The sequence below is a fragment of the Copadichromis virginalis genome, linkage group LG17, assembly GCF_057382275.1.
Source record: "Copadichromis virginalis isolate Kocher_CV1m ecotype Utaka linkage group LG17, C_Virginalis_male_GT1.1, whole genome shotgun sequence".
Taxonomy (NCBI): Eukaryota; Metazoa; Chordata; class Actinopteri; order Cichliformes; family Cichlidae; genus Copadichromis; species Copadichromis virginalis.
The window spans coordinates 37,070,339-37,098,169 of record NC_140634.1 but is presented as its reverse complement, the minus strand read 5'-3'; positions in this window follow the sequence as shown (position 1 = coordinate 37,098,169).

Here is a 27,831-nt window from a genome sequence, read left to right as displayed (position 1 = left end):
GCCAAGTCCACCGGTAAGCGAGGTTGGCGGCCAAACATAAGCTCATATGGTGAAAAACCTGTAACATCGTTTCTTGTGCAATTGTATGCATGCACCAGGGGTTTTACAAAATCTTTCCAATGGGATTTCTGTTGAGCTGTGAGTGTTCCTAGCATATCCAGTAATGTTCGGTTAAACCGTTCAACAGGATTGCCTCTTGGATGGTATGGAGTGGTTCTTATTTTGTGGATCCCAGCCATTTCACAAAGCTCTCGGATGATTCTGGATTCAAAGTCAGGGCCTTGGTCACTGTGCAAACGTTCTGGGATACCATAATGCACAAGAAAGTTGTCCCATAAACATTTGGCAACAGTCCTGGCTTTCTGGTTTGGTGTTGGCACAGCAATGGCATATTTTGTGAAATGGTCAGTTATGACAAGTATGTCTTTGACTCCACGATCTGGTTCCACAGAGAGAAAATCCATGCACACCAGTTCCATGGGATGAGAGGTTTTGATATTGACCAGAGGTGCGGCTCGTTCAGATGGGGATTTGCGTCTCACGCATCTTTCGCACTGTCTTATTTTATTGACCACATCACTTGTCATCTTAGGCCAATAAAACCGGGAACGGACCAAGTCCAGCGTTCTGTCAATTCCCATGTGACCCATTTGATCATGTAGGTGGTTAAGTACAACTGGTCGATATTCCTCAGGTAGCACTAGCTGGTATGCGAAGTCACTTCCCACTTGTCTCTTCCTGACGAGAAGGGTGTTATGGAGCTCCAGTTTATTTACTTCTCGCAGTAATAGAGGTAGATCGGGAAGTTCTTCCCTCAGGAATGGCGGTGGTGACTCGCCTCGTTCAACCTGAGCTATGACATGCCGGATGACAGGGTCAAGGCGTTGTTTGGCTGCAAGGTCAGCTGTTGAGATTTGGGGGAGTACCATGGAGGTGAACTGGATGTCGTCCGTGAAACTGTCAGGCAGACTGTTGACATTGACAGACATGGATAACACCAGAGCAAGATCAGGATCCGTGCTTGAACTGTACATCAGATGACGGTCACAAACTGCTTTGATGGTATGCTGGTCAATAGAGACATAATCTGGTTCATTGAGATGTTGCCATGCAAATCTCCAGATTCGCTCACGTTCTTTCTGTGACAGAGGATCATCAGACAGTTCACCATGAGGTCGGCGAGACAAACCATCAGCATCCGAGTTCTGCTTTCCTGCTCTGTAGATTAATTTGAAGGTGAAAGTGGACAAAGCTGAAAGCCATCTGTAACCGGTAGCGTCAAGTTTTGCTGATGATAAGAGGTATGTTAATGGGTTGCTGTCTGTCACAACTGTAAACTGAGCACCATAAAGGTAGTCGTGGAATTTTTCAGTCACCGCCCACTTCAAAGCAAGAAACTCCAATTTGTGGGCGGGATACTTTGACTCACTCCGGGAAAGACCTCTGCTGGCATATGCTACAGCTCTGTTTTTTCCATCCTGCTCTTGATACAGCACCGCACCAAGACCTGTGGCACTGGCATCAGTGTGGAGTGTGTATGGTTTCTGGGGATCAGCAAATGCCAGAACTGGGGCAGAAGTGAGTTTGTCAATAATGGACTCAAAAGCTTGTTGACACATTTGCGTCCATCGTCCTCCAAATGGCTCTTTGGGGTTGAGGTAATTCTCTGGCTTTACAGTTCGTCTCAGTTTCCTCTGAGAAGGTGGATAACCAGCAGTGAGTTCATGTAACGGCTTGACAATGGCCGAATATCCCTGGACAAAACGTCTGTAGTACCCAGCAAAACCAAAGAAAGATCTTAATTCCTTCAAGTTTTTTGGCACTGGCCAAGAAGTGAGTGTGGAAATCTTGTCCAGATCAGTTTCAACACCAGCCTGGGACACTACATAGCCCAGATACTTCACCGATGTCTGGAAGAACATGCATTTCTCAAGTGAAAGCTTCAAGCCAAAATCTTTGAGTCTGGTGAGAACTTTCATCAGGCGAGCTTCATGTTCCTCAAGAGTTGGTGCAAAGACAATGAGATCGTCAATGAAAACCAAGACTTCTTTTAGATTTAATTCTCCCATGCATTTTTCCATCAGCCGTTGGAAAGTGCTTGGTGCGTTGGTAATCCCTTGTGGCATCCGATTAAATTCCCAAAATCCTACTGGGCAGACAAAGGCAGTCTTTGCCTTATCCTTCTCCTCCATTTCGATTTGGTAGTAACCCGACTTGAGGTCTAGCACCGTGAACCACTTTGATCCTGCAAGTGCGGAGAAGGTGTCTTCCAGTTTAGGCAGAGCATAAGCATCTTTGATTGTTTGCAGATTGAGTTTGCGGTAGTCAATACAAAGACGTATACTGCCGTTCTTTTTGCGTGCAACCACAATTGGAGAGGCAAATGGTGAGTCAGATTCTCTGATAACGCCAGAGTCAAGAAGTTCTTGCAGGTGCTTCCTGACAGCATCAAGATCTTGAGGGTGAATTGGTCGTGGTCTTTGCTTGAAAGGAGTTGGATCGGACAATTTGATTTGGTGTTTAACTTTGTTGGTCCTGCCGAAATCCAGATCGTGTTTGGCAAATACTTCAGGAATAGTGTTGAGTTTTTGAACAATGCGTTCTTTCCAGTCTGGAGTTAAGGGGGAATCTCCAAAGTTGTATGGTGGTTGAGATGGAGGTAACGACTCTATAGACTGGTCTGAATACTGGGTGGGTTGCTCTTTGGAAATGACCTCTTGGAAGGTGCTGATTTCTGCAATAATAGCTCGAGCTGGAATGTGGATTTCATGGTCGGACTCATTACTCACTACAACAGGCAGAGAATATGGCCGACGTTTAGGTAAGTCCACAAGGCAGGTTTTTACTAGGAGTCCACCAGGCAGAGAACTGGAGGTGGGGTGTTCCAGAATAACTGCTTTCTCACCTTGGAATAGCCTTGTGACCAGGCATCCCTCAAGGACAGTGGTTTGGCCGGCAGTAATCGTATGCGGTTGGTCTGACTTTAAGATTACAGGAGCATACTGGTCATTTGAATTCTGGATGTGGCGACACTGGAGGATTTTATAAACTGCAATGTAACCGGAACCAGATGGCAGGAATGACTGCTCAGAGAGGGTATCACAGTGTTTGCTGTACGCAACGTCAAGAGTGTTGGTACCAACAAGTATCATTGGGGGTGATTGCTGGACGTCAGGCACGACAAGCGCAAGTGTATCAACATTAATGGATGAACCAAGAAAATTAGCTGGGAACGTCATGTTAATCTCAATGTATCCCAGGTAAGGTACGGCTTGTCCATTTGCTCCTTCTACTTCCAACAGATCATCCAGTGGTTTGATTGGATGGTCTGAAAGGTAAGTATTATAGAAGGAAAAAGGAATCGTAGTAACCTGAGAGCCAGAATCAAGAAGACAGTTGAAATGGTTGCCTTTGATTTGAATTTGGCCTGTGCTTTTGGTCCCCACAAGCCCTTTTGGCAACAATGGAAATTTGTTGTGGTTTCTGGGACTGTTCGTGCACGCAGCTCCTGTGTGTCCCACCACAGAAACTCCTTCTAGTTTAAAGATGAAGTATTTCTAGCGTCCCACTCTTGCTGTTTTTTTCTTAATTGGCTCTTTTTCTGTTCAACAAGACTGGAGTTTGCTCTGTTGTTGCAGGTGGAAGAAACATGGCCATCTTCTCCACAGTTAAAACAGTACCATGGCTTGGGTCTGGTATTTGACTGAGGTGAAGAATGACTGGATTTGGTTTGTCGTGGCTTAAACTTTGACTCGGTTGGACGTTTTTGGGACAAAAGTTGGGACATTTGCTGTTGGAGGGTTTGGAGTTGTTTTTCCATTTCTTTTAGCTCTTCATTGGCTGTAGAGTGCCCACAAGAACAAGTACTTTGGGATTGGATGTTAGCTTTTTGTTTTGATGAACCGATGTATTTCTTCATAAGTGACTCCTTAGCAATTTGTCTGTCTTCTTCTGTCCGTAACGACAACAACAAGTCAGAGAAAGGTGGTGGGTTGTCCTTTTGCTGTTCTAATTGTAGTTTGGTTAGTATAGTGTTATCCCAACACCCACGACAAAACTGCTTCAGCAGATGCTTATTCATGTCAGCAGCTGCAAGTCCTCCTTGCTTTACAACAGTGCTGAGGGTTAGCTGCAATCTTTGGAGGTAAGCGGATGGTCGTTCACCTGGATTTTGAAGAATATTTAAGTATTGAGCATACAATTCTTCACCATCTTGAACTGTTCCAAAAGCGGAGTCAAGTACACTTAGTATGACTGAAGGCAATGTGTTGGGACTTAGACCTTTAACCAAATCAGCAGCAGGTGACAACAGGCTCTCTATAATACGCCTGGCGACGTATAGAGCTGACAAACTGGGGTCGGCAAGCAGTAGATCAATTTGGGAACGCCATGATTCAAAATCTGCTTCACTACTTGGCTTAGGAATCCTTCCTGAAAAAGCACGGAGACGTAGTGAAGTTGTGGTGCTTATGTCTGGGTTTCGGACCACATGCTCAACAACAACCCTTTGTATTTGTGGTGGGTTGAGATCAGGGGCTGTGAGTGATACTCTTGGAGTTGGTCCAGTCTGGCTTTGACGAGGTCGTGCCCCCTGCTGGTCAGTGGAAACCTGTCTGGCAGGAGGTGAAGACAATTGCTGCCGCTCCAGTTCCCTTTCTTCTTCCTCTACACCAATGTCCTCATCTACTCCATTTTCCTCATCATATTCAACTTTTCCATCATCACCTGCTCCTGCTTCATGCAAATGTTGACCAATCTGCCTCATTACTGTCTTCAAGACATCTTCAAACCGGTGCCCGCTGCGATCAGCAATATGCTTGAGCTCTTTGAGGTAATTGGGAGGGGGACTGCTGCTGTCCTCCGTGGCGGCGTACTCACAGGCCAAAGCTGTGACGCGGAAAACAAGGTCGGCAACACTTTTAGAACAGTGGGTGTATGGCAGAAACGGCTCTAGAGTTGTAAAAGCAGTGGTATCTACAAACTCAGCGATCAGGTTTTTGAAGAAAGTACTTGCGGGATCATTTACGTAAAAATGACGGCTAAGATTCCCATAAGTACGCAAGTAGTCAAGAATTTCATTATCAGATTTTGTGTTAGACACACCGGAGATCATCACAGACTGTGATATATTTATGCCAGAAAGTGCAACTGAATCCATTTTTGATTTTATGTTCAGCAAAAGCGAAGTAAATAAGTAAAGAAAATTGTACGTAAGACCCCAAAATATTCACACACAAAGGCTCCTGGCTGGCTCGCCACTTGTAACGCGGTTAAAGGACCAGGGCGCCTGACTGCAGCCTCATAGACAATGAGCTATCAGAATAAGATTCGACTATGGAGCCTGAGGGTGTGAGTAAAACACAGGAAACAAAAGTAGAGCTCAAATATATATATATTATGTTTGTTATGAGAAGTGTATAGACGGATGTACAAAAGAAATAAAAACATATGCATATATATCACAAACAAAAATAATGTTGACAATACAAAACAGCTTAGTAGGTTCCAAAAGGAGGTGGGATGAGGTGTAGTCCAGTATGTGATTTAGTTTAGTTCCATGGACCTGTGATAGGTCATGTGTCAACAATTTGTGATTCAGTCCATAGGTTCACAATTCCTACCGCAACGTAGCGGTGGTCGGGTGGCTCGCCATCTCGCGCTGATCAGGGCTGATCGCGGGAGAACAAAAAAAACCTGACCTAAACAAGGTCAAAAAACAGAAATTATCATTCACAGAAGAAAATGAAACAGCATTCTACTGCTGTGACAAAATAAATCCATAAATCCATAAATAACAAAGTCAAGTAATCAATGCCACGTTTCATACAACAATCAATAAACCATCATCTCTTATAATGAATGTCATTCTAAATACTATTATAGAAAGACATTCTCATGGGTCCCATCAAAGTATATCAGCGTTAAAGCTAATAAATATTATCCAAAGTTAATCAAATATATTTACAAAACTCATTTAATCACAGGTGTTGCACAACAGATTCAATAATGTAAATGGAATTTAACTCAATGCAAAATCTCATAGGCCGTTTCGGCATTTCATCAGAAAAGTAACAAAAAACATCCAAAACGGACAAAACTACAAAAATCAAATCACTCATTCAACTCTAGATACGTTAAATCAACATTCGGCCATAATGGAATAAACAAAAACAACAATATTCAATAGATGACACTAGAGCTGGGCGATAGAACGATAACGATATGTATCGCGATATAACTTTTACTCGATAGAGAAATTAAGCTATCGCGATAGACCTCGCCGCTCTTGTCCTCTTTTTTTTTTTTTTTTTTTTTTAAAGGTCAGCCAATCCAAATTAAGTAGCGCAGAGCCGAACCAATCACAGCCGCAGCGTCACGTCGCGTGACTTGTTACGTACAGCACAAGTGCCAAGCCGCACGTGTGTTTGTTTGGGAAGCAGCCAGCGGGTAATGGAGGAAATGAGTGTGCCGACTAGAAAAATCAACCGAGCGTGACCGAAGAGAAAACAGATGATGGTTCCAATGCCGGAGAGATTGTCGAACGGAAGAGCCATAGAAGTTCTGTAGTGTGAAGGTATTTCGGCTATTTCAAGTCTGACAAAAAACAGAGTAGCGTGCACTGTAAATTGTGCCGAAAGCAAGTCTGGAAATACAATAAACTGGTGCATGCGTCACACTGTGCGCCACGTTATTGTTTCGGTGAAATGAATTTCTACAATACTGTTAATTCTACTCTCTGCAGTGTTTAAATGCTTACATATACACACAGTTACTGTCCCTCCACACTTACGACTCGGTTCTGCTTCTATGCCGCAGCTTTGTTTACTTTTTCCCACCGAGGCTTCTAGACTTCTGATTGGCCAACATTTCGGCACGGTTAGGAATCTAGCGCCACCTGCTGCTTTGGCATGTTCATAGCAGCGTTTTCCTTCATTTCTGCCTTTATGTGTGGACGGGATTATTTTTTAAAACGAAAACGGAAAATCTCCGTTTTCAAAAATACCCGTGTACGTGTGGACGTAGCCTCAGTCTCTGACTGGAAGCGCTAATTCATCATTCGGCTTTTGTCAGACTAAAGTAACTGTTAAAACTGTTTGAAAAGCTCAGCTATACAACAAGGAGAGATTGAGAATTTCCTTTTAGTTCTCAGTTTATTTGATGTTGACAAAAGTTAGTCAGTTTTGTCTGTTCTTCTGTAAAACAAACTAAGATTTATTTTTAGAATTAATATTTTGTTTCTAAGTGGAATTGACAATTTAGTCTGTTTCGTTTATTCTATTTTGAAACTTAAACGCTTTAGCGGCTGCCTTTTGTGTAGTTTGCAATATTTGCCTTTATTTATCTGAAAAAGTCTCATGTTCCTTAAGTACATCTACCCTGTTGAACTTATTATGGGAAATAAATATTTAAATAAAAACAAGCTGCTGATTATTTCACATTTTACTTGTGAGCAACGGCACATTTAAATCTTACAAATATAGTTATTTGGCTTATATCGTGATAGATATCGTTATCGCCTGAAATGAAAAAAACATATCGTGATATGAAAAAATCTCATATCGCCCAGCTCTAGATGACACTAGTAATTGCACTTACTGTCGCTAGCCTAGCATTAGCTTACCGGCATTGTAGGATGTGCGATCGCGGCTCCGCATGTACATTAATTGTGACAAAACAAAACAAACAAATAACTCACCGTTGAGTCGAGTGTGAGGTAGTGTAAAGATGAATGAATCGGCCGGGTTATTGCAAGTGCGCTGAGGATAGGTCCTTGAGGAACTCCACATGTAACAGGAGCTGATGTTGATGAAAAGCCACCCAGCCTGTATCAAACACAGCACTCGGGTCTAATAGCACAATAATGGGAGAGTTACCTGAGTCTGCAATTAATAAAAGATCCTTAAAAACTAAAAGGTACCTTTTGCTGTGCTATGATGTGCTTCGAAACTAGACTGAAAGATTTCAGTAACACCATTTGATTCTAGAAATCCCTGGAGCTAGACAATTTTCTCTAGCACCTTGGACAGAAAAGGGAGTTTAGACTGTCAGATCATGATTACATTTTTTGAGAGTGTCAGAAGACAGGCGTTAATAATGGATAGCACGCTAGGCCCAATGGAGTCAAAGACTCTAGCAGGAGAAGTGATCTGAGACCTGAGAGCAGCAACCTTATCACCAAAAAACTGTAAAATGTTTTCCCAAATAGCCAGAGACTCTGGAATGTGTGTCATGGGTGAAGGATCGATAAACAAAACTCTGAAACAGATGACATTTTATCAACGCGAGATAGGGGCATGGTTTAAAGGGGGCCCTGGGGTACTGCCCCAAGATTATGTTGTTGAAGGAGGAAATAATTTGGGGGTGAGAGTAGAGGTGTCTGGGTCACATGTTATATAAACAAAATGATACATTTTGGGCAAGATTTACCAAATGTCAAAATAACATGTTTAAGGCAATTATCCAAATAGTGCTGATAGGTGTGTTTAGTTTTAGGGATGATTTTAAAAAGTTGGGCTGTTTTCTAAATACAGGAGCAGTCACTTTATTTCAGTATTTTTCAATGACTAAATATTGACACAATTAGCAGCAGATTGCGTGTCACAATGTTAGTAAATGCCATAAGCAACAGGGTCAGTCACAAAAGTCTCTGAGTTCCCACCTCTGACATGCCATCTTGTTACTGTGATTTTTTTGCAAATACAGACAGTACACTTTTTACACCAAAATCCAGTTTGTGCTGGTGCAACACATTAGTAAATTTGGCCCTTGACTTTGGGAAAAAAAGTCTCCCCCTTGTAACCTCATAGTGGTTTGATCCACTGGTTGCCATTAGTCATTTCTAGGCCCAAACTCTTTCCAAACTCAAACAAACACTGTGGCATCATGGAGAGTTTGAAATGGCCCAGACTCTTTCATCTCCGATAAAATGTTCAATGTGGCCGATAACCCAGGTGATCACCCATGAATCCAAACAGGATTTATGAAGTTTAACAGAGTCGTGAGTTGGGAGGAAGTTAGCTTGCTAATTCCATAATGTTCTGACTGGATTTCTAAAAAACTTAAACATGTGATGTGTAGTATCACTTCTAACATAAATGATGATGGAAAACTAAACAGCAGCAAAGCTTGAAGGGTTATTGAAGTTGGGCTAGCTGGTATATAATGATGTGCTACCTAGTGGCTCACTACAGAGCAATGGTTAGGATATTATAAACACATTAGCAGCTTGATGCAGATGAGCTTTTTTCCCTTAATTAAAGTTAATGTGAGGGTCCCCAATGGGCATAGACAAATGCAATCATATGGCAGGGAAAAGACATCTTCTGGTCATCATCGGAGATGATCCATCCACAGCACGAGGTTAGTCATTAATATGTTGCTGTGTGGTTCAGATGACTCACTATGAAAACTTACTGATTCTGAGCTTCATGTACTAATTGAAATCTTAGTTTCAGAGTCATTGTTCTCTGAAAGGTTTAAATATTTGGTGTATGTAAAACTGTGAGCAGATGGGCTGTATTTACAGTGTAAGGTTTAAGCATAATAACATGCTGCACATGAATAGTGCTACAGAGGTTGACAATGACGACTGATTATTTTTAGGGGTTTGTTTATACGAAATAAACCAAGATGCAATTACATTACAACACATTTAAAAGACAACAGCCTTAATGAGTAGGAGTAGGAAGTAGGAAGCAGTAGGAAGAAGGTTGATATATCATCAGTTCACTAACTCGTTTACTTTGCAAATAAAACAAAGTATGTGTAAGACATTGTTTTTGTCACCAGAATGATTTTTGTTAGAAATAGTTGAATGTGATGCTGCTAATTTTATGCAGAAAGAAGGTGTAAATGTGTAAATTTCATATGTGAATGGAACCAATGTTCAAGTGATTTTTTGTGTGATTTTTAAGCCCCTGATTAAAGATTTCTATACAAACTGTAAACATAAATCTGGCATACTTTTTATATTGCTATGGTGATTTTATCAGCATGCAGATTTCTATTTAAAACTATTAGTTGGGCACCTGATGAATATGAAGTTCTTTTTCTTTTCATTTTTTAAGCCCCTCTATTTCCAGATTGAAACAACAAACTCTTTAGCAAGTAAATGTTCAGCCACGTTTACTAGCTAGCAGCTAATGCGAGCAGTAGGAAGTAAACCAAGCAGTAAAATTGCACTGTGAAAAATCAAAACAAGGACCTCAAATTTTATATAACAGGTTTAAGTACCAGAGTGGAACTGTTCCTACTTTCAGATAAATCTATTAGGTATAGTGAAAAAACAAAAACAAAACTGATTGCATATCCTTTACGTAGTCACACAAACTACTATGGTCATCTACTCTGGGGATGCTCATGGATTTTTCTGGCCAAATGTATAACCAAGAAGGCACAGTGTTAAAACACATCTTTCACCGTTACCATGACATCTGTATCTTCAGTGTCTTTCTTACTCCATTGATTGTTCTCAGCTTCCTCCCAACCCACCTGACTCACATATGACATGAGTCAGGGGGGTTAAACAGGAAACAGGTGAAAAACAAAAATTACATTTCATTTGTGTCTTTTCACATATGAACGCTGGAAGAGAGCTTCAGTCTGAACTAAGAATGGGGCCAGATGAGCCAATCAGAAACTCCTGTTTAGATTTGGACTATTTAAGATATTCTATGAGGAAATAAATGTAGCTTTGTACAAAAAGGTCTATTGGAGCACAGTCATTGTTGCATTATTATTTTGGCTATTATCAACTATTCTGACCCCTCTTTAAATGCATGTAGTGAGCTCAAATAAACTGAACAAGTCACTGTTAGAGGAAACAACACACAAGCCTCTTTTAATATTACCCTCTTTTCAGCCCTCTTTTTTTTTTTCCATTTTCTTTTTTATGGACTGCAATTTGTCCCTCTATTTTGTCACCACATGCTGTAGTCTATCAATTTTATGGTCTTTTGGTTGATCGTAACAGAGGTGATATAAAGAGTTGATGCTGACATCACTCTTGGGCCAAGCTGCTGTTTTGCTTCTGTAACTAAACATTTCCTCACGATAAAAAAAGGGAAATAAACAGGGACTTGCTATTGTTTAACCAAATACAGTTGCCATTATAATTTAAAGTACTTGTGATTTCAAAAAAAAAGTTAAATGATGAATATTTCATGAGGATTTTTTCAGTACGTGAATGGGTGGATGACTGGATATGTAAAGCGCTTTGGGGTCCTTAAGGACTAGTAAAGCGCTATATAAATAAGGGCCATTTACCATTCACAAAATACCTAACCTGTAAACAACAGGGCTACTACTAATTAAGTTCACATTCTATAGTGATGTATATAGCCATAGATAAATAATGCAAGTGCTTTAACCAAAACAAGCACAAACCATTAATTGTAATAGTCTTTACAGTGCATCTTAATCGGAATGTATTTTTTAAATCACATGCAGCTTATTTGTTCATCAATGGTCCGCATGTTTAACAGAAATCATGAATAAACCATTAACTATGGTAGTTTTTTTTTTTTTTTTGCAGTACTGCACCTTCAAACGGGATTACAGGAGCATTGCTTTGCACTGCATAGCGATGACGCAATATGTTAACTCATTCACTGCCAGGGTTTTTGAGCATTTTTACTCATTTTTGAAGAGCCACAGAAAACTGTGTGTTATGATCATATAAATGCTGAACCTACCAAAATGAAGAACAGACTCTCTTCTTCCATCCAAAAAAAAAAAGCTTGTTTCTACCATTTTCCATTCTTTAGTAATCAGCTGTAGAAGAGAGGTGGGTTCCACCAAAAATGCCTGTTTTGACCAAAAAAAGGGAGAAAACGAGCTTTTTGTGAAAAAATACATTTCAAGCAGTCTGATGTTCACTGACAAGCTGCCCGAGGTTGTATTCTAGCCCCTCCCATTGAAAAACGTAATTGACGTCTATAGACGTCAATGGCAGTGAATGAGTTAATTACATTCAAGTGTACAAGTTGAAATTACCAAAATATTTCTCAAATGTAATTTTCTCTTTTTGTAGTATAACCCCCCTTTTCAAACCAAATAAACCTTTGCAAAATTGCTAAAAAATATACAAAAGCCCACAGGTTATAGTTTTACAGTGTGTGTTAACATTTTGGCACAATGAAACTATGCAGAGACATCAATCGTTTATATACAGTGCAGGGTATCAAATGCAATAAGAAAATAAAATCGATTTATGACATTTAATATTAAAATTAACTTCAACCCGTTCTTTTATTTTAGTGCATCTAGTTAGCTTTTAAATTAGCCTGATTTGCCCAGTCTCAGTTTAACTCACCAGCACACTTCTAATGTTCAACTCTCAGAGAGGATCTTGTCCACTTCACCCACACCTGTGCAGATCTACAGCATTGGAATTGAGCTATTAAATCCTCCATTAATGTCTTTTTAACTTATTAGCTTCAATGTTACCTTAACAGTTCACTCTTCCTTCTGACTCAAGACGATGGTTCCAAAGTTCAAAATGTTCATAAGAAATTGGGTCAGTTCCTCTAAGGTCCATTCAGATCTCCAGTATGGATATTTGCTTAATTTATCACATTTATAGTAATTTTTTAGCAATTACCTCAGTGGTGCAAATCAGCATTGGTCTCCTGCACATTCGTCTCTCTCTAGGTGTGTCCCAGTTCTAGGCTGCATCCTTCAGAGGACCCGGCCTTCGCGGTCTACGTGGGCCGGGTCCTTTGAAGACCGAGAAGGCTGGAAGTGCGAGATTGTGAAATTGGACGGTCTAACATTCAGATTTGCGTCACCAGCTGTCTCGGTAGAGTTTAATAAACTTAGCCGTCTTCTCTTTGCTCTCTAAAATATAACAGGACATTGGAATAAATTCTCTACCATCTCACACTTCTGTTTAATCAGTTTTCTGTTTGACGTTTATTCAGCTGTGTGAAAACTATAACTTTAATCTCAGTCATACCGATTTACTCATGAACAAATAAAACACACACAAAAAAAAGCCAAACATTTTTAAGTTATCTAAGTGACTTATATAACATGTTTAACCTATGTAGCGAAAGACCGCGGGGATCTGAAAACGACGTGCCATGGAGTTCTCGCCGGCTCTAGTGAGCCTCGACCTCCCAGTCAGCTATCGAGCTGAGCTTTTGCAAAAATGTGATGTCTTGATAAATTGAGCAGATATTTGAAGTTGACACAGCTGCATACATTGACAACCATGACCGCCACCTTCTACACATAATTTCATACCTCTGCCGGTAACCGCCCACAAAGACTACATCTTCCCAATACACAGGGGGCCCCTGGCAGTGCCAAGTCACACACAAACACACACACACACACACGCACAAAACCGGACGTCACTACCTCGCCAGCACCGGACCATCTGTGGAGCCTTTGTATGCTGTCGCTGTGAGCCAAGTCACCTTGCAGTTGCACAACTACTTTTACCTCTCACAGGCGCCGCACACTTCAATTAGGTACACAGTCAGCAACAATGTGCGGCTTTGTGTGTATATTTGTATGGCGGCAGGAGGCTTTTTCGGTGTGTGTGCGTGTAGGTGTGGAAGTGTGCTCTGAAGGAGACACTGTAGCAGGAGTGCACAAATACAGGGGGCCAATGTGATTTCAGCCTCTCTATTGAAGTGGTGTAATTGGGAGCGTGACCGACAGTGTAGGGACTGGAATGCTATATGTCAGACTAACTGCTTTTAGTGCCTTCTCTCTTTCCCTTTTTCTCTCGTTTGCACCTCGCATCCAATCACTTTACATTGCCGGTTTTCACCTCCCACCCCTCCATCCACGTGTCTTTCCTGAATGGCGATGGAAGCTCATTCTTTTGTCAGCCGCACATCCTCGCCAAGACTGCGCGCTGCGTACAGGGAGCAGGGCCCGCTCACCCCGACCCGACCCACCCCAAAACAAGGAAAAACAGGTCTTTGTATCGGCTTGTAAGCAAGATCTGAAGTTTCACCCACTCAGCGATGCAGAGGGACCTTGACTTTGACCACGCGTTGTATCGGGCATCAACCAAAATGGGAGCTGTAAATGCAGAACAGTTTTCATTGAAAAGAATGCTGTGCCCGAAAGATGTTGATCACCACATAGGCCAAATTGTCTGTAAACACCCCTCCTATAAGGTGTTTGTTCACATTCTCACTTTTTCTTATTTTATTAGAGTGCTCGCTTCTTGAAAAGTGGTGATAATGCTGCGGCACTGTAAAAAAATTAGACCTTTCGGAGAGTTAGCCCAGCGAAGCTTAGCACCTAATCCACTTAGAAACCCTGCCCTCGAGTCCTCCTTTCTTTTTCTTTTTCCTATGTCTTGTTTACCTCGAATGCCTCCCTCTCTCCGACTCAAATCTGTCTCAGTTTTTATGCCCCCCGCCCCTTCCCTCCCAATCCTCTCTCCCTCTGTGTGTTTCTTTCTCTCAGATCTGTGACAGATAGAAAGAGGACTACAGGGCCACGGAGTGGAGGCTGTGAAAATCTCACCACACTTTTAATGACTTTTAATGAGATTCATAAAACATGCAGAAACTTGCAGAAAAAGGGAGAGCGTGCGAGGGAGAGAGAGAAAGAAACAGAGGGAGAGAGTGAAAGCGAGAGAAGGAGAGAAAGCAGCACCGCCCGCCACCAAGCTGACAGCGAGCAGGCTTGACATTTGGCCTCTCGTAATTAGGGAAGTGCCAGATTCCGTCCCACTAAATCTCAGCTCAAAATCATTATTCTCGACGGTGTTGACTCTGCAATGTCCGACCCGCTTAAGCCCTCCTCTGTGCTTTTTTGTCGTCCCCCCCACCACCACCACCACAGCCCGCCACCCCACTCCCCCTCTCCCCCGTAAATATCGCAGCCAAAATTACATTACAGTTTTGCGCTTGCCTCCCCCTTAATTGCTTGCCCTCCAAACACAATCTGCTTTGGCAATACATAAGATGGTATGTGAGTTAACAGCGACAGTGAGTTGGCAGCGAGGCAGCTGAGCGGCGGTCTGTGAAAAAAAGGGAGCACTAAGACGAGGAGATAAAGTGTGGAGGAGAGCTGGAGAGGAGCTGATCACACACAGACAAGCTGGGGAGCAGCAGACAGATGCCATGAGAGCACGGCTGTCATCCGCACAGCCAGGATGGAGGGAGGAGAGGGAAGAGGAGTGGAAGGAGAAAAGTGAAGGAAAGAAGACAAGGGGGCAAAGAAGGCTAGTGAAATGGAGAAAATTGTAATGAAGAATGAAATGGACGTGGGATGGAGGAGACCAGGGAACATTTAGGTAAAGGGAAAAAGAAAGAAAAACGAAGAGGAAACTTTTAGGATTCGGCAACAAGGAGTTTAAATGTGAAGTAAATGCAGAACGTTTTCACTTTCTTGTCCTAAAAACTCTTGCAGTGATTGACAAAGCACACACATAATGCATCATGACACTTCACGGTGCATTATAAATAATAAAGACAAGTGGAAAGAAATAATCCCCCCCACCTCCTCTAAATGTTGTACTCTGAAAGAATCCTCTTTTTCTTTTAAGCATTTTGTGAATGTGTTCATGAAATCACTTGGCCATAATTACCTACAACAACCCTGATCCTTGTTTAAACAGTAGAAATTTAAATTTCTTGTAATCTATATAATCAGATTTTCACTGTTCCTCACATGTTCTCTGTCTGTATGTGGCATTGATGTGCAGTGCTGTGTAAAGGTTTAAACACTCAGCACGTTTGGATTCTTATCTCTTATCCCCAACCATTAACACGAAGCACTCTGAGAGCGCAAACCTCCACCAAGGCAGCTCACTCTCCGGGGAGGATTTACTTAAATGGAATTCTATTATATTTTGTATGTATTAGTTTGTTTTCTTTGTTCTTTTTAAACATACTTTAAGAAGTTAACACTGCAGTAAAAGCAGGTGCAATGTGCAGTATTTTGTTATTTGAAATGTAATAGTTGAAACCTATTGTAATGTACTTGACATTATTTTGATTATGTCAGTAATGTTATGTTGCTGTAGTGCATGCGTAGCATTCATCTCGTTGGTTAGTAAAATTTGTTTAAATGTTTGGTAATAAATATCAGTTGAAAAAATGTTTTTTTAAAATTTTGTTTAAAAAAATTGCTGTATGTGGCACAGTTTAACTCTTTCTTGACAGTTCACACCACACCTGTAAGGGTCATAGTTTCTATGTTATAAGGCTTTTTCTTTCAATTTTCAAACAATAAATCACTAAGTTGACCTTGAAGGCCTCGGTGGATGTGAGCCACATTTAATGGATGATTAACATGAGCCCACTACACACCCCAACAACATTTTATCAGAACCCATTTGAAACTTTTTGAGCTATCGTGTTTACACACAGACTGACACATGCACACGCAAACGCTACGAAAACCAGAAACGGGAGGCAAATGTTGTAATTAAACTATGACCGTTGTAGGCTGGTGCCTTAACTTGGATATTTTGTTCCCAAATGTACTGAAATTTAGGATTTTAATGTAAAAAAAAAAAAACAGTGAAAAGAAATACAGCAAATGAAAAAGCAATAAAGTGTAAAAACATTGACGCCCCCTGTGGTAATGGAAGCACAATTTGTGTCCATCAGCTTGACTGAACAGAAGAGGCTGTGACTATTACACAAACTGTGTTGTCTCATCAGCCACAAATTCAGTCTGCAGCACGAGATGACAAACTTAAACATCCAACTAGAGGACGATCTTCAGTCCCGCAACAGATGCTGAGCCCTGATCTTGACATCACCGAATCAGTCTGAAACTAAATGACAAAACAAGCAAATGAGACACACTGAAGTTCAGTGTGATGGAACCACATTAAAAACCTCTGTGCAACTGGACTGAGTAGTGCCTTAAAGGGTGGCTGCACCACATACTGATTCTGTCTGTACTTATAGTATCCTAAACTCTGCATATTACACACTCACGGTGACAAGCTTAATAAATGCCAAGAGAAATATAATCTCTCTCTATCAGAAAAGACACAACAAAAGATATGCAATACATATAACTGCCCCTGACTGCAAATGTAATCTCACATATGAGAGAGCAGATTTCCCCCTTATTAGATTCTCTTCATTGGCTCCCCGTTACATCCAGAATTGGATGAGTTTTCAAAAGTAAAATGCGAGGCAGAGTCTTCAGCTTTCAGGCCTCTTCTCTGAGGAACCAGCTCCCAGTTTGGATTGAGGAGACAGACAGCATCTTTCCTTTTTGATAATGCTGTTAGGGCTCGATCGGGTGACCCTCAACAATCCTTTAGTTGCGCTGCGATACGCCTAGGCTGGCGGGGGCTTCCCATAATGCACTGAGTGCTTCTTCTTCACTTACCTCTTTTCAAACTCTACGTGTTTATACATCACTGCTATAGTTAATCATTGTGTGCTCGCTCGTAGGGGGTCAATGTTGTGATTGTTGAAATTTCTTTCCAATATTGTAGCTGACTGCATTTGTGAATTGCAAATGTATAAATAAAATTTAATTAAAAATGTAATTGAGCATTTGCAAAAATTAATAAAATGCATGAAAACAACCTCATCTTATCTCGAATAATCACAAAACTCCGTTTCCTGACTTTTCAGAACAGCTAAGGATGACATGTATTGGTCTGCTGAGTGTCATTTTTTATCAGTGACGTGAAATAAAAGAGCAGCAAACAAATCAATGCAAAGAATCAATAAATAACCAATTAAGGAAATAAAATAATTAGCTTTAACTCTCTGACTTTTACGACAACGCGTCACATTTGCATCATCTTGCTCTTTACCAATGTGTTCCAAAGGAAAGCATTACTGACACAATAAATCTTAATTAGAACCGGTACAGTGACTGTGCATCTGTGGTGAAGAAGCCACTTATCATCAAATCTCTGCCAACAATTTCTGATTTCAGGGCGTCAAATACTGCTTTTGTGTCAAATGCCACTGGCGTAACAGACACACAGCAAGGCATTCTTTGGCGTCAGCGCCTGACATTTCTTTTTTTACTTGCTGATTCGTCCTGCTCTGATTTTATATGCTCACTTTCACTTGCTTACTAGTTATTTAGGCAACAACAAAAAAACCCTATTAGGTCAGGTTAAAAATATGGGAAGAAATATGCCTGTTATTAACATTAACCCTGGTAGTTTAAAATGCCATGCATTTAAATGCGACAACAAAGGACCCCAATACAGCCAGTATTAAATGGCCTGAGAAGCATGCCTGTACACTTTTTTAACTTCTTGCTCAAGGATTCAATACTTTGCCCTGTTTGTATCCTTAAATAATAAAGAAGAACTAACATGTGTGATCAAGTGTTTTGCAGAAAGATTTTCGTAGGGGGGTCAGATCAAGAGAGCGGCATCACTACCTAATATGATTAAGAGTGGTCATATGTCTTATATATGAACTGTAAGATAGATAAAAGTGTGTTTTTGTTCCACCACATCAAGCATACAGTATATGCATTTTATTTACTGTTCTTTATATTCATATTAGTTCATAATTCTGCATTTTGAAATCCAGAGGATCCAGTAAATGCCGTCTAAAAAGCAGTACCCTGATTTGCTTTAAGCCTTTGCCACCACTCACTCTGCCACAAAATAAAAAAGCACTTTTCAAATGTACTATAAGCGCAAGTTAATACCACCGAAAAAGCATGATTTCATCACACACACACACAAATACAAACACACATACACACAAAAAACACAGCCACAAGCTCCTTTTCTCCCACTTTAAGAGAAGTTTAAACAAAGTTCCCTCCTTCTCCTTATACTTTGGGGCTTGTGTCTTGCAGAGGCAGCCCATCACAAAGCTTCAGCTAATCTGAGAGATGGCTAAGAGGGGACATCGGTTTGACAGGGGCTCGCTTACTCTATAAGCCTGCCATTAACACTAATCCTTATGGGTGACGAGCAAAGGAGGGGCAGTGGCTAGCAGCAGGCTGTAAATATCAATAACAAATAGAAGATGTGCTGGTATTAGCCCCCTTCACCCAGTTTCACCACCGCCGCCGCCACACCCTCGTCCCAGCCAAGTTTGGCCCCCACATCTTTATCCTTTATCTTTTGCAGCGGATTGAGCTGAAGTTAATCTCACCCGCCGTTATGACAGTCAATTAGCAGAGAAGAATACAGCCGGACTCAAGATGCAGGAAAGTGAATGTAAGGGGGTTGATGGGGTGCGCTTGTCGGTGTGTATGTGTCGATGAGTTTGGTACCGAGGGGTGTGTGTGTGTGTGTGTGTGTGTGTGTGTGTGTGTGTGTGTGTGTGTGTGTGTGTGTGTGTGTGTGCGTGCATGTGCAGAGATGTTCCACAATGACAACTATCTCTCTGTCAGCCCCCCTGGAGAGCAGATGGGATATGAGTCTGCCAATGAGACAAGAAGAAAGACTGGTGTGTGTGTGCCAGTCATGCATATGCACGCACACATGCATGATGGCACTCCTGTGTGTGTCTATGATTTGTGTGCTGCTTTTAAGAAAATGTATTGTACATTAACGGTTATCTTTTCTAAAAAAAAGTAATAGAATAATTTACTAATTTACACGAGATAAGCACAAGAAAATGGATGGATGGATGAATAAAGTAACATCTCACACTACTCGTTAAATTACATTTGGCTCACTCTGAAATATCATGTGATAAGTTAATGTGGAATTACAAGTTGACAATATAGTGCTAAACCTTATACATGACCACATATTAACAAAAATCTCTATTACAATTGAAGGAATTACATATTAGCACAAAGACGACAGTAAAATTGGTAAAAACCTTGGACTGTATATAAAACACAGATGTAGCCACTGGGATGTCACCTATTGATTTAGAAGTTTTGTGTTTTACAAGAACATTGGATTTGTTGACATCACCTTGTTTCTAAAAAAAGAAAAGACCGTTGATAGATGAAATTTAGTTAATAACTTATGCTAGCAAGCTATGTTAGCAAGCTATGTTAGCAAGCTACATCTTGCTACATCTACATTATAAACAGATGCAAATACACGCTACTTATTGCTAGGTTGAACTGAAATACTAGAATTCTACTTACCACAAAAGGAGCAAACTCTTATAACGCAGACTGTAACACAAAGCAGGCTTTCTCAGTTTCTCAGACTTCAAATTAGCTTATTTAACACCTAGCAAACAGTACAAATACTAACATTTCATTTACAGCAGCAACGTGCCTAAACGTGGAAACTAACCCTTATTATTAAAAGAATAATAATAATAATTAGCTGAAATTAACTAAATAGCAATTAGCTAAAGAGATTAAGAATGTTTTTGCATCAGACTACAGAAATGTATTTTTTTTTTTTTATTCTGCTGCAAAGTTTTATTATGGGGCTGTATGAGGATTCACTGTTTTGGAGCCAGTGAGCTATAGCCCCAGTCTGCAGGAAATCAAATCAAAAGAGTAGGTCTCCTTTTATCGATTCAATTGCACAATTTATTATTTAAAATGAAGATTCTCTGATCTCATTAAGGTAATAAGGATCCACTCACTAGCAGGTTATTTAGCTGAATTCTGCCCACCAAACTGGGAAAGAGACAAAACACACTCGTTCTTGGAGCTACCAGAGCTGTAAAATGCATTTAGCTTAAGGACTGCTGCAGTTTCTTTGTTTACCTTCCATGGTATTGAAATAATATGACGATCAATTGCAGCCGAGTGAATGATCTAAGAGCAACAGATGGATGTCTGTTTCTTGTTATGTTGCAGGTTCTTTGTTTGAAAATAAAGTGCAAAAGAAATGCACCTGTTAATTAAATGATTGGTTGTGAGTATTTTTCACTATTTCTGTCAGATTCCAAAGTGACATGTTTGGATATCTTGTTTCATCAAACGAAACTATTTTTAGTTGACTAGCATATGTAGAAAATGTTTGAAAAGTCTGTTGATGTCAGTTTCTGCTATAAAAAACGATTTAAAGTAATTCAAATAGCTCCTTACTTGGGTAATTAGATGAACATTTTAAAACAGCAGCTACATTTTGCATATGTACCTATTATTGCATATTCCTTAGCATGCACAAATTTGCATGTCACATTTGAATAATGAACTTACAATGACATCTATCAAGTCAATCATCATCAAAAAACCCTAAAAAGATAATCCATGGAATTAAGCTACAAGCACTGTTAAAAGCATGTTTACCTTTTAAGATTCTGGGGAAACAAAGCAGGCACTGAAGCCCAGTTCTGTCCAGACCTCAAGGGGGAGGTTAGGGCAGCGACCCAGGTGCCCTGAACCAGAATGAGAGGCTGCAGGATGCCCCCTGGTCTCTTGAATGCCTCTCCCAGGGCAGAGAGATTCCGGAGGCCATCTCAGTGTGGTCCAAAACTGAGCCTGAGTCGGCCCCGGGGACCAGGACAATAGCCAAGAATGTGTTCATCTGGTAATTCAATCAACATCAAATCTAAGAAGAACACATTTGTTTTTTTAAGTTTATTTATGGTGCTTTTTTTTTTTTAAGGTATGAAGGCGCATAAACCCTCCAGAACGGTGCACAAACACAAGCGTATACACACATTGACAAGTGGGCTTACACACACACGCATAGGATGATCTGATATCCTCGTGTTGGTGTTGTTCCCAGACCATCATGAAAATGTTGTTCCAGGTTCAACATTGCAAGTGACCAATCACATTGTTGTGACGTTATTCTTTTGCGCGCCAAGCCATTCGTGCATTTATGAAATTCCAATGTTGCAAGGACAATATCAATTCTGCTTACTGTTTATTAAAGGGTTACGGTTAGGGTTAGGGTCAGGGTCCGTTGATCGGCGGACAGAGGCGGTTTCACGCAGCTTTAGTACAGTTTTTTGTTTTACGCCGGTTTTTCCCAAAGTCGCAAAAGTATGACGTCACAACATTCTGATTGGTCACTTGCAATGTTGATCCTGGAACAACATTTAGTATGATGATCTGGGAACAACACCAACACGAGGATATCAGATCAACCCACACACACACACATACAGCAGCAGCAGCTGCACAAGTCTTTGGGTGAGCGCACATCTGTTAGAGTGGCTTAGTACAGTGAAACTGGCTGTTGACAGCAAATGTTTTCACTCAGGCCCACATTGTGAGTTATCATATACTCCTGTGCAGGGAAGAGGACGCATTCATTTTCGCTTTCTTTCTTTCTCTCTCTCGCTCTCCGTCGCTGCCACTGTTTCTCTTATACAAACTCTCTGTCCTCCTGGTGCACCAGCTACTAAGTTAAATCAATCATACCTCTAGCAGAAGAAATATTTGAAGCCATTTAAAAATAAATGCTTTGTCCACGTTTCACCCCCATTTCCAGTGGAGCGAGGGCAGGTCGAGGCCACATAACTCTGATGGGCTATCATCTGCCACCTCAGCACGGGCTCTAATAATCTCTCTTCCCTCTCACATCTGAGTGAATAGTAGCGATGATAGAAAGACATGGGTTTATTTGTTTTTTTTATGTAGCTAAGGCATGGATTGATGTGATTGTATGATTGATTTGAAACCCACTGTTCTTCCCTGTGAGTCAGAGTATTTGTGTGTAGGCAGCAGATGAAAAATAGATGCAATGATTGGAGCAAAAATGATGTGACCCTCAACCTTAAAATCTTTATATGCATGTTTTCATTCAGAGGAAAGCTTTCAATGTGTTGACATTCAGCAATATGATTACTCACAAAGTAGCCTGGTCTCCGTGTGCGCGCGTGTGTGGTGTGTGTGCACGTGTGTATTGCGGGAATGTGGGTGTGGTTGTCCGTTGGTACGCACGTACGGACATTTTATGTGTATTTGTTACCTGTTCGGAGTGGGGTGCTGTGTTTGGGCCGATCAGGTCTGTAGATAGAGGCTGAGTGAGCAGCAGAGGGACAGACACGCACACACACATACACACACACACACACACACGTACACACCTACATAGCAGCCAAGTCCAAGCCAGACCCGAGCCAAGACTGTGTTTAGAACAAGAAAAACACTTTGTTTACGCTTTAGGGCCCTTCACTGCTCAACCAGTGAAAGAGGGAAATCAACTCATCCCTGGTTCCCTAGCCACTGCTGCGTCGTCAACAGATGAAGTCAGCATCTCACACCCAACAGATGGGGTGCGGGGAACAGCAGCCTACTTTACCAAATGGACTTCATTTCCCTTTTCCCGGTCTACTAATCAATGCTCATCGTCTGTGTGATAACCCTCTGAGATGTGAGTGGAAGGTTACGGAAGGTGTCTTTTGAATCAAAAGTGTGATTACTTGAGGTGTGCGTTGGTGCTCATTGTCGCTCTGAACTTGTTGTGACATCAGGCTGGTTGTCAAAAAAGGAAATGTGGGAAAAAAAGATTTTATATATATATATATATATATATATATATATATATATATATATATATATATATATATATATATATATACACACACATATATAGGCTATATATATCATTTATTGTTCAAAGCAAAACTGTTTTTTCTTGGAAATAATCCTGCAGAGCTTGGTGGAGGTACGCTGGATGTTTAATATCAGATGCTGCATATTTGAAATTGTCTTTGCTTCACTGAGATCAGAGCATCCAGATGATAAGGACATGCCCACCTAAACGCCCTCAATCAGATGAACAAACAACTCTGGCTTCAGAGGAAAAGCACACGCACAATCTATTTATTTATTTTTTATCATTTATCCTTTAAGTCGTCTGTTTTTTTTGTCCATATAATTCCTTTATTCTTCACACCCAAATCAAGTGCCTCTGTGCGCGGCAGATAAATAGGAATTCCAAACTCCAATGGTTCATTTGTCATGGTGTGAATTCCAAGAGTGGAATCTAGAAATAGCTCGAGTGTTCAAGCGCGGTTGTTGCCTGGGGCTCGGTGGCATGTAGGAGGCTTTGGTGATATTTGCTTTTTGCATATTTTCTACTAGGGTTTTTTTTTTCCATTTTGGAAGGGAGATATGCACTTTTCCCATTGCAAACATTGCAAAAAAAAAAAAAAGAGAGACAGAAAAGCTGCACGTTGTAGGAGGCTATGCCCATTATTTTGGTATGACATTACAGTTTTAATTGAATTGAATACAATTTATTCTTAAGAAAACTTTTAATTAAGTGCCATATGGACAGATTGTGGAGTAGTGGCCTCCATGATATTCCCTTGGGGACATTTGCTGCATAATTAAGAATATGAACTGTAATGACATGGTGAGATTTAATGGAAACTTGCAGTCTAAATAGGTGATGTTGGAAAGCCATTATTACCCTGCCAGAGAGGGCTTCATATGGTTCTCAAGGGACAGCAGGCACTCCAGAGTGGGACCCTGGGAATAAAAACCCCATGAGAATGAGAAGGGAATGAAGGAAAGGAAAAAGAAAAGGGAGGAAGGATAGTACTTCTTTTATTATACCTTTAAGCGTAAGTTTGCATTTTCCTGTGATTGTAAAATAATCCCGGGAAGCCTGTCTAAATATCCCATTCAGGTTAAACTACTCTCTATATGAATGAGACACGGGTAAATACAGCCATACCTTTAGCCAAAGTTCACAACTTATGAATTGAATTGAGTTTGTTTTTTCTTTCATTGTTTTCTCAGAATTTAGCAAGAATGGTAGCTATGATAGCTAGTTAGCTAGCTAGGCAACTTGCTAACTTTGGTATGGAAAAAAGTTTTATTCCCTTCAGCTGCAAATGTTTACGTTTTATATATTACTTTCCTGTGATTCATTAATGGGCGAAGGGCTGTTTTTTTCTCAAACCCCACAGTTTTCATTAATGCTAGAGTGACAACACTTGCTCTACACATGCTCTGCTGTCTCTGCAACAGCAGGATTGTTTGACCCGGCCAGAAGGTTTTGACAATTCTGTTGATGTAGAATAGGTTTCTTCTAAGCTTCACTGCTCAGTTGTCTACAGTTGTTGACAATGTTGACCAGTGTTGGGTGTGTTATTGAAATCTAACTCATTTCTGTACCAAATTTAGTTCTCAAATAACAGTAACTCACAACGAAATATGCAATTACTTGGACTAGCAACATTCATTTGCTCTTTGTAGACCTCGGTTCATATGGGAGATAGGACAAAAATGGCAGAGTGATCTACAGCTTGTGAGGAGGAGGAGTGATTTGCACATTACTTCTAATTTATTGCACAAAGGGCCAAGAATGTAATGGTAAAGAGCAAAATGTGTGCTTGGTATAGAAACACTGATCAGAGATTTGAGATGATGTGTGGGCATGGGAAAGTTTGATGTTATGCTGACAATTACACAATTAACACAACAGTAATATAATGAGTACTCTCTATGGGAAGTAAGGAGTGAACAAATGCACTACTTATTTAAAAAGTAAGTCCCCTTTTTGGTGTAACAATCATAGCACTGTTGATATATAAAGTGACATATAATAATATATATCACATAAAAAACTTTAATAAAACTTTAAATATTATGGTGGTAATCCAATTATTGGGATGAGCTTTTATTTTTGATAGAGTGTACTGCAATTTCATTTATAGACTCAACCTTCTTTATGTTGCATAAATGTTTAAATAAATATTATATTTTTGTCCTGATAAATAAAAACATGTCAGCTGATTGGTTACTTAGTCCAGGTATGTTTCTTATATTAGATGAGATGAGTAATTTACTTCAGGTTTTCTTGATATTTTTTCCTGTTCTACATGTATTATGCAGGATGATGAACTACCAGTTTCTAAACCTGTTCTGATTGGTTGCTTTCTTCTCAAATCCAAATACTGAAACTTGGAACCAAAGTAACACTTTTTTGTTGCACCTTTAGTCAGTGTGCTTTTGGTGATGGAACAATTTATGGTTGTAGTTGAATCCTGAAGTTGAAAAAGGCCTACACCTTTGTAGAACTAAGTTGATTTGGATGGTTTAAACATTAGGAGGATAGAAGCCACCTTGAAATGAATCCATGCTGTTGAGAAATACAGTGCGCAATAGTTTCACATAGAAATATGCCAGAGTGAAAAAAAAGTGAAAAGTTAATTTACTGCACAGTGTACGTTGTAATAGGTATAGCGGTCATTATTTCCATGTTTATCACTTGTCTACACAGACACAGACACTTCTGTGCACAACTCAAATGTCCACAGTGGCTCAGAGCTCAACTGATCTTGTGTTTTGAGGGAATGATCAATTGTTGTGGAGGAATAACAACAGTTAGATGTGAAAGCGGCAGGACGAGGCAGCTGAAGTCAAGGTAAACTATTTGTTGTGAAGAACGCACAGCAAAATAGAGAATTCCTCTGTTGTTAGCGCTTAGTGAGCAAACAAGACAAAGAAAGGGAACAACGAGTAAGGCAAAGATGTAAAAAAGTCTGCCGCTCCTAAGAATGCCGAACTGAGAGAAAAGAGGGGAGAAAAGAAAGACCGAAGAGAAAGAAAGAGGGCATCAAGAGAGCCAAGGAGAGGGTAAACATGGAGGCCAGATAACAAGAAAACAAAGACAAAGAGAAGAAAAATCAAAAAGCGTGCTTGCTGTGTGTGTGTCTGCGAAAAAGGGAGAAATGAAAGGAAGGAAAGCCACAGTTAGCCGCCTGCAGAACAGAACAAACTCATTTACAGAGCAGTGCCAGACTTGAAAACAATTATCTGCCATCTCCGTTGCCTCTGTAGAAGAGTAGCCTGTTTTGTGGGGCTCTTTGTTTTTCTCAAGGACATATTCATTATTTCAGATGAGACCCATTTGAGTCTAAATAAAGACTTTCTCTCCTCTCTGTCAGATTCACTGGTGCTGTGATGTTGCATCTGAGGGGATGTGAAAACACGTTTGAAAAGGAGTCTGATGAAAGCACTTCTATGCCAGTAATGCATGTTCATTAAGTTTAAATTCTCTTTTATTTCCACCTCCTCTTCACATTTGAGTCCGGGTGCTAATATTTGTGTTTTTCTGTGTTTGCGCTGTGTTCAAGTTCTCTTGAAAAAAACTGAAGCATTCGCTGACATTACAGTTACAATAGTCGTCTTTGGTCCGAGCGGGCCCTTTGAAAGCAGGCCGCATATACTCCTGTGCATGAAAGAGGAAAAAAGGCGGCTACTAATCACATCCAGACAAAAGACACCTCTGACAAACAGTAAACAGGGAGCCAGAAGTCTTGCATGACTCACAGGGGACTCACACACATTTGCTGAAAGTGTTATTCCTCTCTGGATGAGAAGATTTTGCCACAGAAAGAAATAATTTGCGGTTGTGTTCACAGCCTCCTTGTTTCCACCTAAGGTCACTACGGCAAACGCAGATGGAATCAAACTGACATGGAAAAATAACTGAGCGTGTTTCAGGTCCCATCTTACCTGCTTGGGAGGTTGTCTCGTCTCCACAGACGGACCTCTGTGTGTGGAAACGAAAGAGAAGGCTAGGGAGACAAACAAACATACACACACATGCATGCACACGCACGCTCATACACATGCAAACACAGCACACTTCAAATGGCCTTCAAGAGTCCTGCATTCCACATTTAATTGGAAGTATAAAAAAAAAAAACACCAAGCAAAAGAAAAAAAATCTACCATACAGCACCCTCCAAAGTAAACTTCTCACAGCCAATCACACAGTGGAGCCAGGTCTCTGGGGCCCCGCCTTCCGAAATAGGCACAGATAACCTATTGTTGGAGCCCAAACAGTGGACTCGCACACACTCGCGGATGACCTCACGCACAAAAACACACATTCAGAGTGAGCATTACTTGCGAAACCAGTTGTAAACATGTTTTGTGAAAAACTGGATCTGAGAGAGTGGCAGGTACTGCGAGTGTTTTCACAGCTATTTAATCCCAAAAACTGTTGCGCGCACCGAGAAACTAATGGAAACTAATGGATGGGAGTAAAAAGCAAAGGAGAGAAAG